General features: G+C 41.1%; 1 long non-coding RNA gene across 1 annotated transcript; it reads right to left on the reverse strand.

Moving 5' to 3' along the window:
* Nucleotides 1–7,032: 7,032 nt before the first annotated feature.
* Nucleotides 7,033–19,297, reverse strand: LOC112623521. Its single transcript, XR_003119155.1, has 3 exons — nucleotides 19,237–19,297; nucleotides 15,243–15,573; nucleotides 7,033–8,048 (listed from the first exon to the last, which is right to left on the reverse strand). It is a non-coding gene; the product is annotated as an uncharacterized LOC112623521 (long non-coding RNA).
* Nucleotides 19,298–21,779: the final 2,482 nt, after the last annotated feature.

A 21,779-nucleotide genomic window follows, 5' to 3' on the forward strand; every position in this document is an offset into this window, starting at 1 on the left:
GAGACTGAAAATAAAAAAGGGCAGCACTGAGTGAAAAATCTACTGGCCGTATCTATATGAAAGCGGATATTTCAAACTAGTACCCCTTCTCATCCTACACTCACGTAATTCACGTTGCCCTGTTAGTAGTTTTGGAGACATAATCTACTTTGCTAGCCAGGGTCTAGATGAGAACTAACTAGATGAGAACTAACTAGATAAGAACTAACTAGATGAGAACTAACTAGATGAGAACTCATCTGGCCCTAGCCAGGGTCTAGATGAGAACTGTTTCTCCAGGGACAAATGCCCTGGAAAATGAGAGAACTGCACAAAACTATATGAAAATCTCCTCTTAAATTCCAAGAGGAAATAGTTTTCTCCTAGACCTCCTAGCCCTGGATACCCTCTCTCCCTATGACTGCCTGGTTAGGTAACCTGGGCATAAAATTCTAAAGAATTTTTTTCTCTCTCTCTCCTCTCTCTCTCCTGCCCCAACCCCCACCCCATTTTGCTTTTCTTCTCTTCCTTCTTTCTCAGATGTAGAACGAATTCCGCATCTTGCCTCTTGAATCTCAATTTAGCATTTTTCTCACCTGAAGTATGACCTTGAGGTCTTACCCTCAATGCTAATCAGTTTATCAAAATATTTCTACCCAAAAAAAATAAAGCACTTCCTCAGAGGAATCTCATTTAATAAAAGTTTCTCTGTTTCATTACATCTTTTTTTTTTTTTTTTTTTTTACACAGGATCTCTCTCTGTTGCCCAGGCTGGAGTGCAGTGGTATGATCTTGGCTCACTGCAACCTCCACCTCCCAGATTCAAGGGACTCTCCTGCCTCAGCCTCCAGAGTAACTGGGATTAAGGTGTGCGCCACCACATCTGGCTACTTTTTTGTACTTTTTTTTTTTAAATAGAGACGGTGTTTCGCAGGCTGGTCGAATTCCTGGCCTCAAAAGATCTGCTCACCTTGGCCTCTCAAAGTGCTGGGATTACAGGTCATTACATTTTTAACAGTGGTGTTATGAAACTTGCAAGTATCATGTTAAAAACAAAATAATGTTAATTGATTCTTTTAAAGACCAGTACTTATGGTGCAATTTCCAGTATATAGCACTCTCAAGTTATTTCCTTGCCTGATCTTACTCACCTTTCTGGCACCCCATAAAATAAGTGTTATGTACTATTATTCAGATGAAGAAAATGAGTCACAAGGAAGTTAAACAGTCTAATGAAAATCATGCATCTAAAAGTGGTGAAGCTGGGATTTGAACCCAGTAGTTGGGTTTTTGGTATGGCATAGACATACATCTACGGAGGGATGAGGGACATTAAATTTTGATCCTGATACTGACGGAGAAGCAGGAGGGAGTATCAGATAAGTAAAACACATTTGGAAATAGGTCCTCAGAAACTTTTTCTTTTTTTAATCAATTTATTAATTATTCTCTATTTGAGATACTGTTCTTGATTCAGGATGTGAGTTAATCAGGCACAAAACAGTTCTCAACTGCAGGTTTGAGCTTTGTCTTTCAACCATTTCAGAGCCCAAGGAGGAAGCTGAGTGGAGACGGGGGCTAGTGGTTAGAGGTGGCTCCTATACACTGTTTACCTTGTCTCCCAGTTCCTAAGTGAGGGCTGGTCCTTCGGGCTCGGCCCTTAGAGCCAGGGCCCCATTCTTGCACACCCCTTTCTATTTAGACATTCTGATTTCTTCTTGAACCTTCTGCCTCCTCCCTGTTATTTTTCCTAGCCCCTGTGACCTCTGCTGCCTATAGAGAAGAATTCCACTCCCTCACCCTTTCTGAATTGAGGTTGGTGGAAATGACCTTGGATATTGCATGTGTGGTATCTGCAAGACAATCAGAGCACATATGCCCCTAATGGATCTCCCCTGGGTTCTTATGCTCCAAGTCCTTTGCTCTCTCTAGAACTGTGCTACTGTGATTTCTCTTCATATCTGGGCTTCTATATGTGCCAAACCCAGAAAGGTGTAGGGTTGTGGGGGCAGAAGGATAGTGACCATTTTGCTGCCATAAGCCATTGTTTTTACAGCTCTGTTCTGCCGGACATCAATAATGAGAACATATTAATATCACAAAGTGTGATTTTTGGCAAGAGGGACAATAGTGACTATTGTTTGGAAGGGATCACATACTTTTTATAATTTTTAAAAAATAACACAGTCATACAATTATTATTCCTACCATTATACCACTTTTTACAAAATGCCAAAAAGCTTTCAAATCTATTATTTTTTTTACTCCTCACAACAACTTTAGGAATGTAAGTGAGATATGATTATCTTTTATGAATCACAGATTTGCATATTTTCCTCATTACTATTTTACATTTTCTGGCCTGTGATTGATATATTCAAGGAGTCTATTTTACTGCATCTGGCTAGCTTTTCTAAACTGTTTTCCATGGACTAATCTCTGTTTTTTTCCTTTTTATTTCTCACAGTGACAGGAAATAAAAATATTAAATAATAATTGCTACATTTAACATTTTTCTTGGTACTGATTTCAAGGAGGTTGGCTCCAATGTTTCCCCATTTGTCCCTATTTTAAAATTTTATTTTCCTTTTGCATCTTTGTAAATGCTTGCATTTTTTTTTCTTTCTTGATGACAGATTACTATGCTTTAGAAAAATTTTGGAAAATATAAAAAAGCACAAAGAAGAAAATGAAAATCATAGGTAATATGAAAATTTTTACCTAAAAATAAACCTGTAAACTATTTTATGTCTATTTCTATCCAGCTTCTCATGTCCTCTTTATTGTTATGATACCATAAATTATTGAAATTCCTAATTGTTATGCATTTTTGTTTATAATTTTCCTTTATTTTAAGGGATACTATAGTACAATCTACTTACATAAGTATCAGAATACATCTGATACATTCCTAGTAAAATCACATAATCAATTTTAAGACTTTTGCTGAATAATACCAAAAGGCTATTCAGAAAAGTTTTTTTTTTTTTTTCTTGAGACAGTGTCTCACTCTGTTGCCCAGGCTGGAGTGCAGTGGCACAATCTCTGCCCAGTGCAACCTTCATCTCCCAGATTCAAGCGATTCTCCTGCCTCAGCCTCCAAAGCAGCTGGGACTGCAGGTGCCCACCACCACACCTGGTTAATTTTTGTATTTCTAGTAGAGTTGGGGTTTCACTGTGTTGGCCAGGCTGGTCTCCAACTCCTGACCTCAAGTAAGCTGCCGGCCTTGGCCTCCCAAAGTGCTGGGATTACAGGCATGAGTCACCGCACCCAGCCGGAAAGTTTTACCAATATGTGCTTCCAAAAACATTGCATGTGTATTTTACCATACCCTAAATAGCCTTAAGTATAATCGTTATCTCAATCTTTGCCTATTTGATGAGAACCAATAATACTTTAGTATTGTTTTTGTATTTTAATCTCTCATAAAGCTGAGTATTTTTGGATGTATGAATTGCCTTTTGCCCACTTGCTTTGTCCATTTTTTTCTATTGAGAAGCTAATTTTAAAAAACAATCTGGAAAGAAATATTTCTATACTAAAGATATTAACCTCTCGTCTAGTACATATTTTAATTAGCTTGCTATTTGCTTTTTGAATGGTGTTTTAACAATTTTTTTTCCATTTAAAAATGATGAATGGTTATTGAATTTTACCAAATGTCTTATTTGTACCTATTGATATGTTTTCTTATTTTTAAATTTAAAGATGTGGGATATTGCAGCAATAACAATAAAACAACGTGTCAGACTACTCCTGTATTCCATAAACTACTTTGACATGCTATAATTTTGTTCATATTTGACAGTCATTTGAAAATGACTGGAGAACAAACCATCTCAAGTTATAAAAGATGCCAATCGTTTCCTGCCTCTGGGTCACTTCCACAGCTGAATAAGTGGCCCTGCCTCCCCAGCTCCAAGCCTCTGGTGAGGGCACTACAATTGGACACTTGACCTGAGGGTCCCCTCAGTAGACTCACCAGTGGCCAGGCTGGCATGACAGTGAAAGAGAACCAAATGGGTTTCCCTCTTGAGGACGTGGGACATTGAGTCAGTCCGTGGTGCGTGCTGGAGCTGAGAGTTGAAGCCAGAAAGATGGGGTTGCAGGTTGGGCGGGCGGGTGCAACATGAAGGAGCAGGTATGCAAGAAGCCCTGTGGTTTCTGAGAGGTGGAAGATGCTCAGAGGGTTCCTGAAGGCTTTGGAGTTTCTCAGGTTTCCAGTGATTTTCAGATGCACCCTTTGTCCTTGGATTCTGTGAGAGCCCCCAGGATTCTTTCCATCACATGACTTCCTTTTGATTTTTCTTCCTTATTTAAAGTAGTTGGAGTAGGTTTCTGATTATGCAACCAAAAAGCCTTCGTGGGACACTCATGCACCTTCCTATCCACCCCACTGGGTAAACTGTGTGGTTATGTGCTACCAAAATGCCAGGAGGTCACTGGCTTCCTACTGAAAAACAAAAGAGTTGAACTCAGCATTGTATGATCCTGAAGTTTCTCCCTCAGCGCTCTAGTTCTATGAGTCTTTGGAATTAATGGAGCTTTTTATTGGGACATTTTCTTAACCAAGCTTGATGGAACTCTAGAGGACAAGATTCAGCCCGAAGGGAGTGTGTTATTGAAACAGACCCTTTAAGACAGGAATAAATTTTCCATTTTGAAAAAAATTACTTTTCCTTCAAATCTGAAGGGGCATTTTGCTTTCCTGTCATTGAATTGAAAAAGTACCTCTGTTTTTTTAAACAGTGTAACTACAGCTGTCTGTCTGTGCTTCTCTTCACGTACCCAGACCAGGCGTCCGGCAGTGACGGGTAATCAAATCACCTCAAGGGACACTGAGCCATCTGCCCCTGATCTCAGCCCACAGAAATGAGCTGTTGGAAAGGGTTCCAGCTTTTCATCTTTAGCCAGCAAGGTCCAATTTTCTCAATGAAAGTATTGATTTAAGTCTTTCAAAACAACCCCAGCTTCACTGACATCAAGGGGATAAATCACAGCATCAAGAGAAAAGAAAATCACACTGTGGATAAAGGTGTTAAGTTTTCTTTGCACTTTGGGAGGCCACAGGGGGAGCATTGCTTGAGCCCAGGAGTTTAAGACCAGCCTGAGCAAGATGGTGAGACCCTATCTTTATAATAATAATAATAATAATAATAATAATAATAATAATAATACATAGCCTGGTGTGGCGGTGCAGACCTGTAGTCCCAGATACTCAGGAGGCCGAGGCAGGAGGATTGCTTGAGCCCAGGATTTGGAGGCTCCAGTGAGCTGCAATTCTGCCACTGCACTCCAGCCTGGGTGACAGAGCAAGACCCATCTTAAAAAAAAAAAAAAAACAAAGCTTTCTTTTACATGCAAAAGAAAACTCTGAAAAGCATTTCTCAAATCACTGACAGAAAAGATCAGCAAGATTAGCAGGATTTTAGGATTAGGAAACTATAGTCTTAGGAGGTAATGAGGAGGCTCAGAGTGACCAACTATGGTCCCCATGGAGCCAGCCCCATGCCGGGGTGTTTTTTCCACTATAGCTGCTCTCGGGTGTGAACGAGAGCCCTACAAAAGTTGGACAGATACATATTTTCTATTTTTTGTGTGTTTTATTCATCTTGTTGGTATAAAGATCGTGACTTTTCTCTTCTTATGGCAATCATATTTGAGTTATCTATCTATCTATCTAGCCGTATTTTAAAGAGACGGGGTCTTTGACTCTGTTGCCTAGGCTGGAGTGCAGCGTTGTGATCACAGCTAACTGCAGCCTTGAACTCCTGAGCTCAAGGGATCTTCCTGTCTCCGCCTTCCAAGTAGGGAGGAATACAAGTGTGTGGCACCATATGTGGCTAATTAAAACAGTTTCCTTTTTTTTGTAGAGAGGGGTCTCACTGTGTTGCCCAGGTTGGTCTTGAATTCCTGGTCTCAAGCAGTCGTCCCGCCTCAGCCTCCCAAAGTGGTAAGATTAGAGGCCTGAGTCACTGAACCCAGCCTGATTTGTGGTATATTTATTTATTTATTTATTTATTTATTTTATTTTTATTTTTTTTTTTTGAGACGGAGTCTCGCTCTGTCGCCCAGGCTGGAGTGCACTGGCCGGATCTCAGCTTACTGCAAGCTCCGCCTCCTGGGTTTACGCCATTCTCCTGCCTCAGCCTCCCGAGTAGCTGGGACTACAGGCGCCCGCCACCTCGCCCGGCTAAGTTTTTGTATTTTTTAGTAGAGATGGGGTTTCACCGTGTCAGCCAGGATGGTCTCGATCTCCTGACCTCGTGATCCGCCCGTCTCGGCCTCCCAAAGTGCTGGGATTACAGGCTTGAGCCACCGCGCCCGGCCTGTGGTATATTTAAACAAATGAATGTATATTTATTTGAACTATCATATTATAATTGAACTGTCAAAAAATTCCTGGGCTATCAGTTGGGACATATGAAGAGTGACAAGGATTTCATAACATTTTTTTCCACTGAAGCCTCAAATGTACAAGAAACATCAAAATGGATTGGGTTTTAAATGATTTTTAAATTCCCGTTAATACCTATTCTATTCAGGAAACTTTGTGTCTTAGGTTGAATTTCCAGAGGTGGCCCCTGAGATGAAAATTCATGTGAAAGTACAGTAGTCCTACCTCATCCATGGGGGTTACCTTCCTTGGGTAGCTAAGCCCGCCAGAGGATGCCCAAAACTGCAGATAGAACCCTATATATAATATGCTTTTTGCTATGCATATGTACCTATGATAAAGTTTAGTTTATAAATTAGGCACAGTCAAGAGATTGACAACAATAACTAATAATAAAATAACAACACACCAATGTTACTACCTTTACACCTTGGGGCCATTATTAAGTAAAAATAAGGATGACTTGAACACAAGCCTCGCGATAGGGAGAGTTGATCTGATAACTGAGTCGACATCTAAGTGGCTAATGGATGGTTGCATCTACAATATGGATACACCGGATAAAGGGAGGTTTCATGTCCCAGGTGGGATAGGGCAGGACGGCTCGAGATTTCATCATGCCACTCAGAACGGCATGCAATTTAAAACTTATAAATTTTTTATTTCTGGATATTTTATTTAATATTTTCAGACCTAAGTTGACTGCCAATAACTGAAACTGCAGAAAGTTAAACCTCAGATAAGGGAGGACTACTGTAGTCTATCAGGTAATATCTCCGAAGAAACTGGTAGTGGGGTGGGGAGGTAGGACAGGAAAGGGAAGGCCAAGCCAGGGTATGATATCAGAGTCCCACAGAATCTAACTCTTAATCCTGCAAGAAGACCACCCTGACTAGGGCAAGGGTTAAGAATAGATCCCAGGCTGGGCGTGGTGGCTCATGCCTGTAATCCCAGCACTTTGGGAGATCAAAGCAGGAGGATGGCTTGAGTCCAGGAGTTCAAGACCAGTCTGGGCAAAAAGTGAGATCCCTGCCCACCCCCATCTCTACAAAAAATAAAAACAATTAGCTGGGAGTGGTGGCACTCACCTATAGTCCCAACTACTAGGAAGGCTGAAGCAGGAGGATCGCTTGAGCCCAGGAGTTTACTACCTTTACATCCACTGCTCTTCAGCCTAGATGACAGCAAGATCCTGTCTAAAAAAAAAAAAAAAAAAAAAAATCCCAGGAGATAGCACTTCTGGCTCTAGGGCCCACAGATTTGGCAGCCTGAGAGCAGTTTTGTGATTAAAAAACAAAACAAAACAAAACAAAAAAGCTGCAAATACTGGTTGGGGGACATCACACTGAGGGAGGGTGCTGTGGGCAAAAGGGATCCCATATGCCGTGGGTAGAGCACAAACAGTTGCAAGAACAGCTAAAGCTAACTTAGGGAAAGGGGTATCTCCATTAAGATTGCATTTGGCTGCATGTAATAGAAATCTGACGCAGTGCCTAACGAAAAGAGTTTATGTTCCCAATATACCAAGAAGTTCAGAGATTGGCAGTGCAGGATTAATAATTAACATAGCAGCTTCTCGATGTTATCAGTCAACAACATGCCAGCTCCGCCTTGCTTGTTGCTGCATGATTGCGAGATGGCTCTACTGCCTCCAGCCTCACATCTGCATTCCTGGCAGGAAGAAGAGGACCAGAACAGAAAAGGCTGTATGTCTAATAGGAAAGCAAATATTTTCCAGAAACCTCTAGCAGACTTCTGGTTTCTTTCCTATTGGCCATAACTGAATCACATAATTACCTTTAGACGTAAGGAATTCTGGGAAGGTGGCATATGGTTCCCTTGAGAAGAATAACTTTTCATTCTTTGCTTTTTTTTTTTTTTTTTTTTTTTAAAAATGGAGATGAGAGAATGGGCAATGACTGGGAATATGGTGGTGTCTACCCAATAGGGGATTTTTTTTTTTTTTTTTTTTTGGTAAAAATATAATAGTAGGCTTTAGGAGCTTCCTAAGACAAGATTTAAGTACAGACAGCTTAGATATCTGAGGGATGGTGCCAGAACTGGCCAATGAGGAATTGAGGTAGGGCTAGTTTATGGGCAGTGACCTGTACAGTTAGTTGCACAGGGCCCTGCATGTGGAAGGGCCCTATGTTTGGTTTCATGCTGTGTTTGGTCACTGAGCACTCACATTCTGTCTTTGGACTTGTGTTATTAAGTCTGATGGGACAATGGAGCATATGTGTTTTTTGGACTTGTGTTATTAAGTCTGATGGGACAATGGAGCATATGTGAAGTGGCAGCACACGCCCTTGTTGGCTCAGGCTCATGGTACAGCGTGCAATGAGCAATGTGCATGCCAAGCAGTTAGTTGCACATGCCAGGATGGGACCTGGGCCCAGATCGGTGGTAGCGATGATGGTGACAGCAGCAGCAGAAGCAGCAACTGTGGAGACAGCAGCCATAGCCCTGGAGACAGGAGAAGCTCCACATGAAGGCAATGCTAGGATTCATGTCGGGAGGTCAGTTTGCTGGTCTATCCCTGGAGCCCATTTCTGGGGCATCTGCACAAATCGTAACTTCTTGGCTAGAAACTGCTGGTTGTCAGGCAGTCAAACTTTATCAGTAAACTATTACAAAAATAAAAATGTACATGTAGACATTGCAATGAAACTTGTCGGGGAGTTATTAAGATTCTCCAGAATTTAGAATCCCTGGTTTTGGAAACTACCACAACACTGCAAAACAAATATTCACAAGGTTAGAAACAGAAATTAAATTTAAAGACAATCTCATTTGGTGAAAAAAACACAGTATTTTCATATAAAGCAATGGATGAATCAATTATTGATGAAGAAGACATTTAAAATTAAATTTTCTCTTGTAATTGAAGATACAGTGATAGAATGAATAAATAGGTGTTTGCATTTTCAACAAATCATAAAGCCAGTTTCTTGTAAAACCTCCACAAGTTACAGAGAATGTAAGAGGAAATGAAAGACCATTGTACAATTTGCATTTAAAATAAAATTCAGACTTACATGAAACTGGTTTGTATGAAGAGTTAAGTCTTTTTAGAAAACTTATTCTAAAAGAATTGTCAGCTCTCAATGTACTAATATATATAATTTATCAGACATTTATCCCAATGTCATCACTGCCTACAAAGTACTCCTTACAGCTCCAGTAACATTCACATCATCAGAAAGATCCTCCTTAAAATTAAAATTACCAAATTTATTTGCCATCTTGCATATTCCAAGAGCAACTCATGTGGCTTTCAATTATATCAATTAAAAATGAAGTTGCCAAAAGTATAAATTTTGATGACCTAGTAAACAAATTTGCAGAAGTGAGCCAGAAAAACCTCATGATCAATCAAGATACACTAATAAAGTACAGACATCCTCAGGCTCTGCATCGACGGATTCAACCAAGCGAGGATGGAAAATATTCAGAAAAGAAAAACCAATAAAAAAAAAAAACCACAAAAACAATACACACTAAAAAATACAATATGACAACTATTTACATAGCATTTATGTTGTATTAGGTATTATAAGTAGTCTAGAGAGTAAAGTATGCAGGAGGACATATGTAGGTTACATGCAAATACAATGCCATTTTATATAAGAGACTTAAGCATCTGAGAATTTTGTTACCCAAGGGGGTTCCTGGAACTGATTCCCCTTGGATACCAAGGGATGACGGTATTGGCGGTGGTGGTAGCAGTGGTATTGTTACAAAAATGAGAGAAGAAACTCATAGACAGAAGATAAATAATAAATACATTATTATATTATATAAGCTTAGGACACCAAAAATATTTTCTTCAATTCGTAATTCTACTTTGTTACCTATGCATCACGATTACCCTTTGTTATGGACTGAACTGTGGTCACCCAAGATTCATATGTTGAATCCTTAACCCTTAATGTGACTGTATTTGGAGATAGGGCCTTTAAGGAGGTCATTAAGGTTAAATGAGGCCTTAATGGTGGGTCCTGATTCAATAGCACCGGTGCCCTAATAAGAAGAGGAAGAGACAGCAGAGAGAGCGCTCACTCAGCCAGCACACCAGGAAAGACCATGTGAAGACATGGTGAGAAGGTGGTTGTCTACAAGCCAGGAAGAGAGCCCTCAGCAGAAACCAACTCTCCTGGCACCTTCCTCTTGGCCTTCGAGCCACCAGAACTGTGAGAAAATAAATGTCTGTTGTTTAAGCTACCATCTGTGGTATTTTATGACAATGCAAGCTAACTAATATGTATGCCCCATTACATTTTACCCATTACATTTTATAAGTAAGAATTTTTTTTTTTTTTTTTTGAGATGGAGTTTCACTCTTGTTGCCCAGGCTGGAGTACAATGGCATGATCTCTGCTCACTGCAACCTCCGCCTCCCAGGTTCAAGTGATTCTCCTGCCTCAGCCTCCTGAGTAGCTGGGATTACAGGCACGCATCACACGCCCAGCTAATTTTTGTATTTTTGGTAGACGTGGGGTTTCACCATTTTGGTCAGGCTGGTCTTGAACTCCTGACCTCGTGATCCACCCGCCTTAGCCTCCCAAAGTGCTGGGATTACAGGCGTGAGCCACCGCGCCCAGCCCAGAAAATATTTTTAAGGAAAAAAAACTTTATATTTTAGTGCCTTTACTGACATTTTCCTTTTACTTTTAAACAAGGGGCTCAACATTTTCATTTTGCACCAGGCAAACTACAAATTACAGAGACGACTGTACTCTGAATTGAGGTCACACTCTGTGCCTCCCTTACGGCCTCAGAGCGATGGTCTCCCTGCTTCTGTCTGCTTCTTCTCTCTCTAGATCAGCTGCTTCCACCCTGACTCAAGTACACAACATCCACCCACTAATTCTGTCTCCATTTCTGAGAGAAAGAATCTAATTGGCTTAGCCCAGCCCATGCATTTGCTAGTCCAGAGTCAGGTGTCCTGTTCCAATGGGCTGAGGACACCTGGCTGTCCAGGCCCACACTTGCTGGGGCTCAGGTGGAAGGCAGTTTCAGAGGAGATGGCATGGACTGGACTTGTACTTTCAACTGAGGCACTTACGATGCTTTCACAGAGGATTGTCTGGCTTCGATGCTCCACTTCCTTTTACAAGGTGTTTAGCAGCTTCACTCCAAAAGAGAAATATAACCAATCACAGCTTAAAAAGCAGAAACCAATGCCCTGGCCTCAGAAGTATCTCAGGGCTGTCTTGCTCAGCTTTCCATTGACAAAGAACCCATTAAGAACAGGACTGGGGGAGATTTTCAACAGCATAATGCAAATGCTCGTAGGTTTTTAGTTAAGGGCGCTCTAAACTCATTTTAGCATGGATTTTTGACATCCTGTCTCACTTAACATTAAACCGTGCTTCAAAAAAGTTAAACAGCAGCACTTTGGGAGCTCGAAGTGGGCAGATCACCTGAGGTCGGGAGTTTGAGACCAGCTTGGCCAACATGGTGAAACCCTGTCTCTTCTAAAAACGCAAAAGAATTAGTGCCGGGTGTGGTAGCATGCATCTGCAATCCCAGCTATTATGGAGGCTGAGGCATGAGAATCGCTTGAACCTGAGAGGCAGAGGTTGTAGGGAGCCAAGATTGCACCGCTGCACTCCAGCAAGATTATGCCTCAAAAAAACGTTAAGCAGCAAAAATATAAATAAAAATAGAAATATTCATATTTTCTACAAAGACAAATTTTAAGAACATGTTTTTGGTAAGAAATCATATTTATCATTAAAAAGCAGTGAAAGCAAGACCCTTGCTGTACACTTTTGGAAGCAAATTTGAAAGATTCCTGTTGAAATAAAAGTAGAAATTAAAATCATTGAATAGTAAAATATTTTATATAGTAACACCTCAGTTACCTAGAAGTAGGACTTAAGGGCAACTCCTGCCATCTGGAATACAGCAACGGAACTAAATTCCCTGAGGCACTGAAATAGTTTTCACAAAATCAGTTCACTGAAGCTCATTTGTTTTAGTTGTAGAAGAGGGACTCAGTCAGAACCTATTCACCCTTACTATTCACTGTCTAATAACTTGGATTATCCAGTTTGCCACCCACAGCAGATTAAAACCAACAATTTACTAGGGTAGCAGGGTGCTGCTAAAATATAGAGAGTGATTATTGACATCAGGGAGGAAACGGGAAAGGAGGAACTGTCAAACCAGTTTGGAGATATTCAGTGCATACGTGCATCCATGTACTTTTCTTAATGCACCTTTCTTACATACGTTTAATTAGCATGGGCTGAATGCCAACTATTAGCCTATGACTGTGCTAGGTGCACAGAATACAGAGATTAAGAACTCAGTGTCTGCCCTTAGGGGCTTCTAATCTAGCAGAAAGGTTGACAAATAAAAAGGCAATTACAATATAATGTGGAGAATGATTAAGTGCCTGATTCGGGCTTAAATCAGAAGATAAGCTAAAATGCATTTCAAGTATTTCAGGTAAGACATCTGAAACCCCAAATTAAGATCGGGGTAGTGGGGATGCAGAAATGTGTAAGACTGAACGATGATGGAGGTAGAATTTGCACTGCAGGATGATGGATTGAGGTGAAGGGCAAGGGAAAAAAAAGAGTCCAGGATGTCACTCAGATTTTTGGCTTTTGTGAAGAAAGAGTTAGAGGCTCCAGTCTCTCCGGAGGGCATCACCTCATTACAGCTGACATTTTAAATGAAGACTTGGGAATCACTGACAAAAGGTCAGAGAAGTATGAAATCCATTTAGTAGCGACTTTCTCTGCTGGCAAAGAAAACACCTCGTCTTAAATGACTGTTTTACGGAGGAGGTTTTGTAAGTTCCTTGAGGGCAGGACACCCAACATTTATCCTTACGTCCCCAGTGCCCCAATACAGTAGATGCTTAGTGACAACATCTTTATTGGATTTATAGAAACCAATTTAGATCATCTTGACCTTTTCTAGTCATCTCCCTTTAGGGTGTAAGATAAAACTGAGGAAATTTTTTTTTTTTTTTTTTTTTTTTTTTGAGATGGAGTCTGGCTCTGTCGCCCGGGCTGGAGTGCAGTGGCCAGATCTCAGCTCACTGCAAGCTCCGCCTCCCGGGTTTACGCCATTCTCCTGCCTCAGCCTCCCGAGTAGCTGGGACTACAGGCGCCCGCCGCCTCGCCCGGCTAGTTTTTTGTATTTTTTAGTAGAGACGGGGTTTCACCGTGTTCGCCAGGATGGTCTCGATCTCCTGACCTCGTGATCCGCCCGTCTCGGCCTCCCAAAGTGCTGGGATTACAGGCTTGAGCCACCGCGCCCGGCCAAAAACTGAGGAAATTTATAGATGTCTTTGGTCCTTGAGCAGATAACGGTTGGCTGTAGACATATTTCTCTTTCAAAAAAAATTTTTCTCAGGAGAACTGAAAAGTCGACGTTGTTGTCTTATTGAATCAGATCTTAAGACCCTGACAAGCAACCTTTCCATCTCTTCAGGTTTTTAGCTGCTTTGAGAGTAGCAGACACCAATTAGCTTCCTGACTGGCTCTGGGGTGTTGAGAGAGGCAAGCAGTGGCACCTCAGGGCACCAGAGCAGCCCTCTGTCCCCACAGGCACTCTGCATGCTGACAGGTCCGGAAAAAGACTGTCATACCCTGAAGAAAAGGAGGCCTCATTCGGCTGACCTTGGGGAATAAAATGTCCCCTGAAACCTTTTAGACCCCTAGAAGATTCCTCTGGGGCTTCTCCTGGAAAAAAAGCTTGAGAGGCAACTTGTAAACAATTAAGTCATGACGCACTTAAAAAGAAAAGCTCAGAATGAGGTCAGAATTGGACAGGGGGAAAGAACTGTCTTGATGTGTTATGAAGCTTTTCAGAAACTGTTTTCATGATTTTTATCACTGACATCTATTGGAGTAATGTTATTTTTTATTTGAATATTTAATTTTCAAAGCTAAAGCCTGAGAAATAGAAGCATTTTATCTTTTACAAATAGCTGTGAGTCATGGTTTATATGTCTTGAGTTTTTCTCAGCTTTAAAATCTCAGTTGGTTGTGAAGTGGGGGAGAAAAACAAAATAATGAAATTGCACCAGGAAAACTAACTTCCAAAAACACTCCCAACAATGTTCCTTCTTGCATATGAAAGATATGTTATTACATCAGATTGCCACGTTTGTGAGCTTGAATAGCAGATGTCCTCATTACAAAATCTCTGACTAAGATGAACGTGGTGCTGCAAGGGATGGGTGCTAGAACTAAAACTAAACTGGACAGTGGGCCTTCTGGGTGGAGATTTACGTCCCTTGGCTGGAGGAAGCATGGTTGTGTGTGTGAAAATTCTTTTGAATTTTCCTGAAGCAGCTGTGATTTTCTGCAAACCTGAACCCGAGGTGAGCTGTTTCCATTTCAGTCACCTCTTCATGGGGAGGTCACTTTGGAAGCATTTATCTGGTATGGGGGCCAAGACTCCTGGTAAGGGGGAGGCAGATGCAGAAGGAGCCCGTCTGGAGGGATGGGGTTCTCACCACCTCTCCCTGGCCTTGCTGCCTCCAACCAGGGGCCATGGTGACTATGAAGGGACGCAGTTAGTCCAGAGCCACCCTGGGAAAGATGTGGCCTGCAGCCTGGCAGGCCGAGGACGTGTAGGGGGCTGCACCAGGCACAGCGAGTAACCCTACTCCGTTTCCGAACGTATGCGGGGCCGCTGCCAATGTAAAGCTCCCTGTTAAGAACAGGTCCTGACCCTCAGCCGAGGGTCACGAAGAAATGACAGACTTTCCTGGCAAGACTGTGGGGATCAGATCCAGCCATTTTTAGGTGTAAATGTCTGGCTTTGCCTGCAGCATTTCAAGGAAGACTTGACTGCTGTGCTTTGCCGCCCTCCGCCCCGCTCCCCTGCACTTACCCACCCACCTCGCCTGCGCTGATCAGCAGACGCGCGCGGGGAAGGGCACGCGCGATGCTTTCCCACGCGCTCAGCGGGCGCCCCTCACTGGAAACTCGCTCCGGATTCCGAACCCGAGAGCAGAGCAGAGCAGAGGGAAGCCCCTTTGCTGTGGATGCAAGGGCGGCCTGAGCAGCTCCTTAGTGGAGAGCAATGAACGCACTGAAATCTCGGAGCCTTCTCTGCCAAAGACATGTCGAGTTTGTGCATTCTGAGATCAATTCTGGGCTTTTCTGAAATTTTACTGGGGGTCCCAAAATTTAATTCGGAGGCGTTGCCTTCCGTTCTTCCCCTGAAAATAGAGATATGACACAGAAATCTTTGTTTACTAGCGCCCTTTCCCATCAGATATGTAGGGTCTTTATAAAATCCTTGTAAACTTTGAAACTTTAATAATTTTTATTCTACATACCATGGGCCTCAAATAGTACTTAAAAGGCAAACATGAAGGTTGAAACATTTGCTTATACTATTGCACATTTGTATTTCGGATTCTATACAAGCAAAAACGGCTTCCATAAGTGAGCATCTGTTTCCTATCTAACAGTATTAAAATGTTATAAAAATTCACACACCATTTGCAACTACCGAGTTTCCTTTGGTTCTTTTAAACAATTAAAATTAAATCATAATGGTTCACAGGTTGTATGAGCTCCCTTTTCTGTGACTGGGTTGAAGAGCTTTCCTTATCGACACTAGTCTTATTGGTCCTTAATTTCAGCTAGATAGACATCTCATGGAATTATTCATCTTCAGCTGTACTCATCTGGTTTCATTTCTTCATTTCAAATGCATTTTGAATGTTCCCATCTGAGCTTATATGCTGTGCCTGTCCTTAATAGCACTGTTGGAAAGATACTGTTCATTGAATTCTCACCATTCCATCCTAATTACTTTTTCTTTGAGGCTTTGGTCTTTACAATAGCCTAGAGGCCTCTCTGATCCTGAGGGTGGTACCAGTAACAGAGTAAATGTGCTCCTAATAGAATTTCCACATTTTTCCTTTAAAAATACTTTTAAAATGTCACAATATATATTCATGATGAAAACTGAAAGCAGGTAAGCAGAAATAAAAACTATGCACTTATATGTACATATTTATAAATATGAATATGTTAAATGTATGCATACTTATAAAAATGTGATACCTTCCATTTTAAAAACATTTTTCTGCTAAATAAAGCATGAACACTTTCCTTTATTCTAATGGCTACTGAATTTGTCCATACAGATGTAATAAAATCAATTCAATTGATTATTGTTGGAGATGCAAATTACTGAAAAATATTTGCTATTGGAAATACAGCAATGAACATCTTATATTCTTGTGCATTTGCCCAATTATTTTTATAAGATAAATTTTCTGGGACCCAATTTCATTTTGACCAGAGATTTTACTCATGGCTATAACCTGCCACCTTCAATGGGAGCCGATTTTGCTGATACAGAAGATAGTATTGCCTCTACTGAGTTCTTCATATTAGTTCCTCTGACTTGAGCCTTCATTCTAGTTACAGTCTCTCTGAAAATTTCTCATTTTGGGTTTTCTATTCCTTTACTAGAGACTATATGGAGCTTGGCCAAAGTGGCCTTTATAATTTCCCCATTTCCCCTTATGTTTCAACATCCTTCCTCTGCCTTCTCTTTAAATGCCCACAAATCTAGGCATAATTCTGTTCTTGACTTCCCTTCTTTGTAGTCTATGCTCTCCCTTAGCTAGTTTGTCCTCTGATTCTATTTATGAGAATGATTCATCCTTAAGCTCTTTTTCCCCAAGTTTTTGATTTGTATTCCCATATATTCCTTGGTATCTTCCCATGATGATAGTGCAAATATCTTAAAGTTAGTATTCCCCAGACTCAATACTTTATTCCAAACTCCCAGCAAAACAAAAACAAGTGAAAATAAAAAATAAAACCAACCCCACCTCCCAAACAAAATAACTCATTTTCTTCTTCCATATTCTCTCTTTTAAAGCTAAAGGTGCCCACTGATCCACCATCAAAGGGTCATTCAGATTCAGATTGAATAGACATTTATTGATTGTATCAAATCATATTAGTTTCCTGCTTAAAACTCTCTAGTGGCTTCCCATTGCCATTGAAGTGTGACTCAAACTCCTTACAGGAACCATCAGGCTTCTGTGATTTGGCCTCTGTCTGTCTCCTGCCCAGATCTTCTCCCAGGCTCCTCCTGCCTTTCTATGATCAGCTGCCTGCTTTCTGACCTTCTGTTCAAAGTACAAGTGGATGTGCATCTCAGAGACTGAGCACTTGCTCTTCCTTTGGCCAGAACCCCTTTTTGGATTATGTATTTGGTATTGTAACTAACAACTCATTGCCAACCCAAGAGCATTTCGATTTTCTGCTATATGTTTTTCTTTTGGAAGTTTTATAGTTTTGAATTTCACATTTAGTCTATGATCTATTTTGAGTTAATTTTGGTGAAAGGTAGGTCTTTGTCTAGATTCTTCTTCTTCTTCTTCTTTTTTTTTTGCATTATCTATCCAATTGTTCTAGTACCATTTGTTGAATGCTCAATCCTTTCTCCATTGAATTGCCTTTGGGCCTTTGTCGAGGATCAGTTAACTATTGTGTGGGTCTATTTTTGAGGACTAATTAATATAAATTTAAAGATTCCTTTATTCAAACATTCTTTTTTTTTTTTTTTTTTTTTTTGAGACGGAGTCTCGGTCTGCCGCCCAGGCTGGAGTGCAGTGGCCGGATCTCGGCTCACTGCAAGCTCCGCCTCCTGGGTTTACGCCATTCTCCTGCCTCAGCCTCCCGAGTAGCTGGGAGTACAGGCGCCCGCCACCTCGTCCGGCTAGTTTTTTGTATTTTTTAGTAGAGACGGGGTTTCACCGTGTTAGCCAAGATGGTCTCCATCTCCTGACCTCGTGATCCGCCCGTCTCGGCCTCCCAAAGTGCTGGGATTACAGGCTTGAGCCACCGCGCCCGGCCTTATTCAAACATTCTATCAGCAAATATTTCATTCAGCAACTACTATATGATCAGTACTGCTTTAGGTACTGGGAACATATCAGTGAAAAACAAAATCTCTGCCTTCCTGGAGTTTACATTCTACAAGTCAAGCGATGTATGACTATGCGAATATTTTTAGAGTTATTCACATGTCTTTCCCAGCTAAGTACAGCACACACTCCTATGCCTCAGTGTCTTTGCTCACGCTTTCCATGCACTTGTTGGCTCATCACAATTTTGCACTGGGTGCTGCACACTGTGCGATGGGGATATGAAGACATTTCCTTTCCCTCCTATCTCTTTTCATTTTACTTTCACTTTTTCTATTTATCAAAAAAGTGCAATAATATAATTCTTAGATTTAGGCATACCTGAGAAATTAAGTGCAGTAAGAAATGAGATATTGGCTAAGTTATATTTGAGAACATATTTTGATACTTCCAGCAAAGAAACCTCCATTCTAATGATAATTGCCTCTGGGGTTTTCTGAGCAACTGGGATAAGGCCAGATAATATTTATTTGGATTGAAACGTGATAATAGACAATGTTTTAAAAGTGTAAACCTAGCATTTATTTATACCTGTCTGATGCGTAGTTTTTCTAGTAATGTTCAGTCCTGGTCTAGGAGTCAGAAAGAGATTTACGGAAATAAGTTAGCTTTTGAGTCCCATTTGTACAGTGTTTCCTATTCTGGTAACCCAAAAACTTCATTAAGCAGAAAAGAAGGAAGTAAAAAGGACTTGCTTAAGCATCATGGCCATGAAGAAGGGGGAGGGGAAGATGACATTTCTAGACTGGAACTCATGTTTTGTAAGGATGAGAACTCAGAGGTGTCAGTCTGGTGCTGAGTCCTCAGAGGGGAACCTCTGGGCTCCTGTGTGTCCCATTCTAGGATGGTATATTTGTCTGTTTTTATGCTGCTGATAAAGACATACCCAAAACTTAGAACAAAAAGAGGTTTAATTGGACTTACAGTTCCAATTGGCTGGGGAGGCCTCAGAATCATGGCAGGAGCCGAAAGACACTTTTTACATGGTGGTGGCAAGAGAAAAATGAGGAGGAAGCGAAAGTGGAAACTCCTGATAAACCCATCAGATCTCAAGAGACTTATTCACTATCACAAGAATAGCGTGGAAAAGATCAGCCCCCATAATTCAATTACTTCCCCCAGGTCCCTTCCACAACACATGGGAATTTTGGGAGATACAACTGAAGTTGAGATTTGAATGGGGACACAGTCAAACCATATCAGATGAGTATTACTTGGCTCCTCTTCACTGTACACAAAGGGCAAGTTTATGGCAGTATATGAAAAATAGAGAATGAGTTGCAAGCTAGTCAATTGCATGGAATAAAAAAGAAAGAAAAGTGATTTCAGGGCAGGCACAGTGGCTCACACCTATAATCCCAGCACTTTGGGAGGCCGAGGTGGGTGGATCATGAGGTCAGGAGATTGAGACTATCCTGGCTAACACGGTGAAACCCCATCTCTACTAAAAATACAAAAAATTTCCCGGGCGTGGTGGTGTGCCCCTATAGTCCCAGCTACTTGGGAGGCTGAGGCAGGAGAATCGCTTGAACCCGGGAGGTGGAGGTTGCAGTGAGCCAAGATCGCGCCACTGCACTCCAGCCTGGGTGACAGAGTGAGGCTCTGTCTCAAAAAAAAAAAAAAACAGGTTTCAAATATTGTTTTTTCATACTTCATATTAGGCATTGAGAAGTGAAAGGGACTTTAGAGACCATTTATCCCAACGCCCAGCCCTATGGAGGAATCTGTCTACAAAAGCTGTAGCAGTAACCAGCCTGTACTTGAACCTTTCCAGTGACAGGAAACTCAGTACCTCAGAACTGCCACTTAATTATAGAAGACTCTTCCTTACTCAGAACTGAACTCTGCCTTCCACAGACTCCCAAATGTGTGTCCTAATTTTATTCTCTGAAGCAACAGACATATATATCTAATGTCCTCATTTGCAAGAAAGTCTTTTGCATATGGTTATCAGGGGTTCACTAAGTCTTGGATTCTTTCTCTCTGCACTGCCCCTTAAGTTTTGGCTTCGAGACTTTTTAAAGTTGTTTCCTGGTTGGCTGAAGCCCTTGTTAAAGGTGTTGCTCAAAATGAACACAACACTCCTGGTATTTGAGCAAAGGGTTTAGTTGATGTGGGTTGCTAACAAGAGACTTTTTTTTTTTTTTTTTTTTTGACAGGGTCTTGCTTTGCTGCCCAGGTTGGAATGCAATGGCACCATCATGGCTCCCTGCAGCCTTGACCCCTGGGCTCAAGCCATCCTGCTGCCTTGGCCTCTTGAGTAGCTGGGACCGCAGACACTTGTCACCACATCAGGTTAATGTTTTTGAATTTTAAGTAGAGACAGGGTCTTGTTAGTTGCCCAGGCTGGTCTCGAACTCCTGGGCTCAAGTGATCCTCCCGCCTCAGGCCTCCCAAAGTGCTAGAATTACAGGCATGAGCCACTGTGCCTACCCAAGAAACACCTTAATTATACTTAACTATAATTCTGTTTATATGAATGTCTTACCTATACTTCTGTTTATATGTTTATACTCTTTTTTCTCCCAGAGGTTAAATATTTAAAGTTCCTCATTATGCCTGGACTACAGATGTTTCTACGTGAAGGTGTTGTTTCAATGTGTAATTTCACAATATTTTATTTTGGAAGCTGGTGGCTACAAGCTGGCAGGAAACATGGACCTTAGGAAACGCAAACACATTCTATTTGCTAATGGTCACTAAGCGATTGTAACCAAGGCAAACTATTACAGAAAGGAACAATCAGCTGAACTGTAAAGGCAGAGCGTTTGAGAAATCCTAGCCCTTTTTCCCTGCATGCTGAAATCAGCTAACAGAGATAAACTATTAGCTGCTTCTTAAAAAAGGGATTTGTTTACACTACGTAATTTTTATCAGTGGGACAGCCTGTTTGCCTGCCTGAGATCTTATTACTTATTAATGCATTATTACCTGTGAGTAAGAAAAAGGTGCTTGCATTTCAGAAGTTTGTGTGAATCATGTGTCCTCCTCATTTCCTACCAGGGTTCAGGTATTTGTTTATTTTGAATAATGACAGATCTCAGTAAAGCTAAGGTTTTAAGCTCATGCCCTTCTGCATAGAAGCTAATCTGTCAATGGCTCTTTCCTGTTCAGAATTTTAGACTTAGTAAAAAGTTTGCAAACTAAGAGTTTTTATAAACAGAATATGACCACTAATATACTTGTTTCTGAATTGCAAGGGAAAATGTATGACAGCTCTCACAATTTCAAATGCCTTGACCAACGTCACAAAGCTAATACTGATTATGGAACCCATGAGTATGACACTAAAATTCAGGGGCTTTGGGATTCCATTGTTGTTTTGCTTAATTAAATATACATACATTAGGGCATATATACTATACATGCTCAGTCTAAAGAGGAATAACCAAAGGAAAACTCTTGTTTTCACCACTATTTAAGGAGACCATTGCCAATTCCAATGTGACCTCTGTCCTTGGTTCCCA

The sequence above is a fragment of the Theropithecus gelada genome, chromosome 4, assembly GCF_003255815.1.
Source record: "Theropithecus gelada isolate Dixy chromosome 4, Tgel_1.0, whole genome shotgun sequence".
NCBI lineage: Eukaryota > Metazoa > Chordata > Mammalia > Primates > Cercopithecidae > Theropithecus > Theropithecus gelada.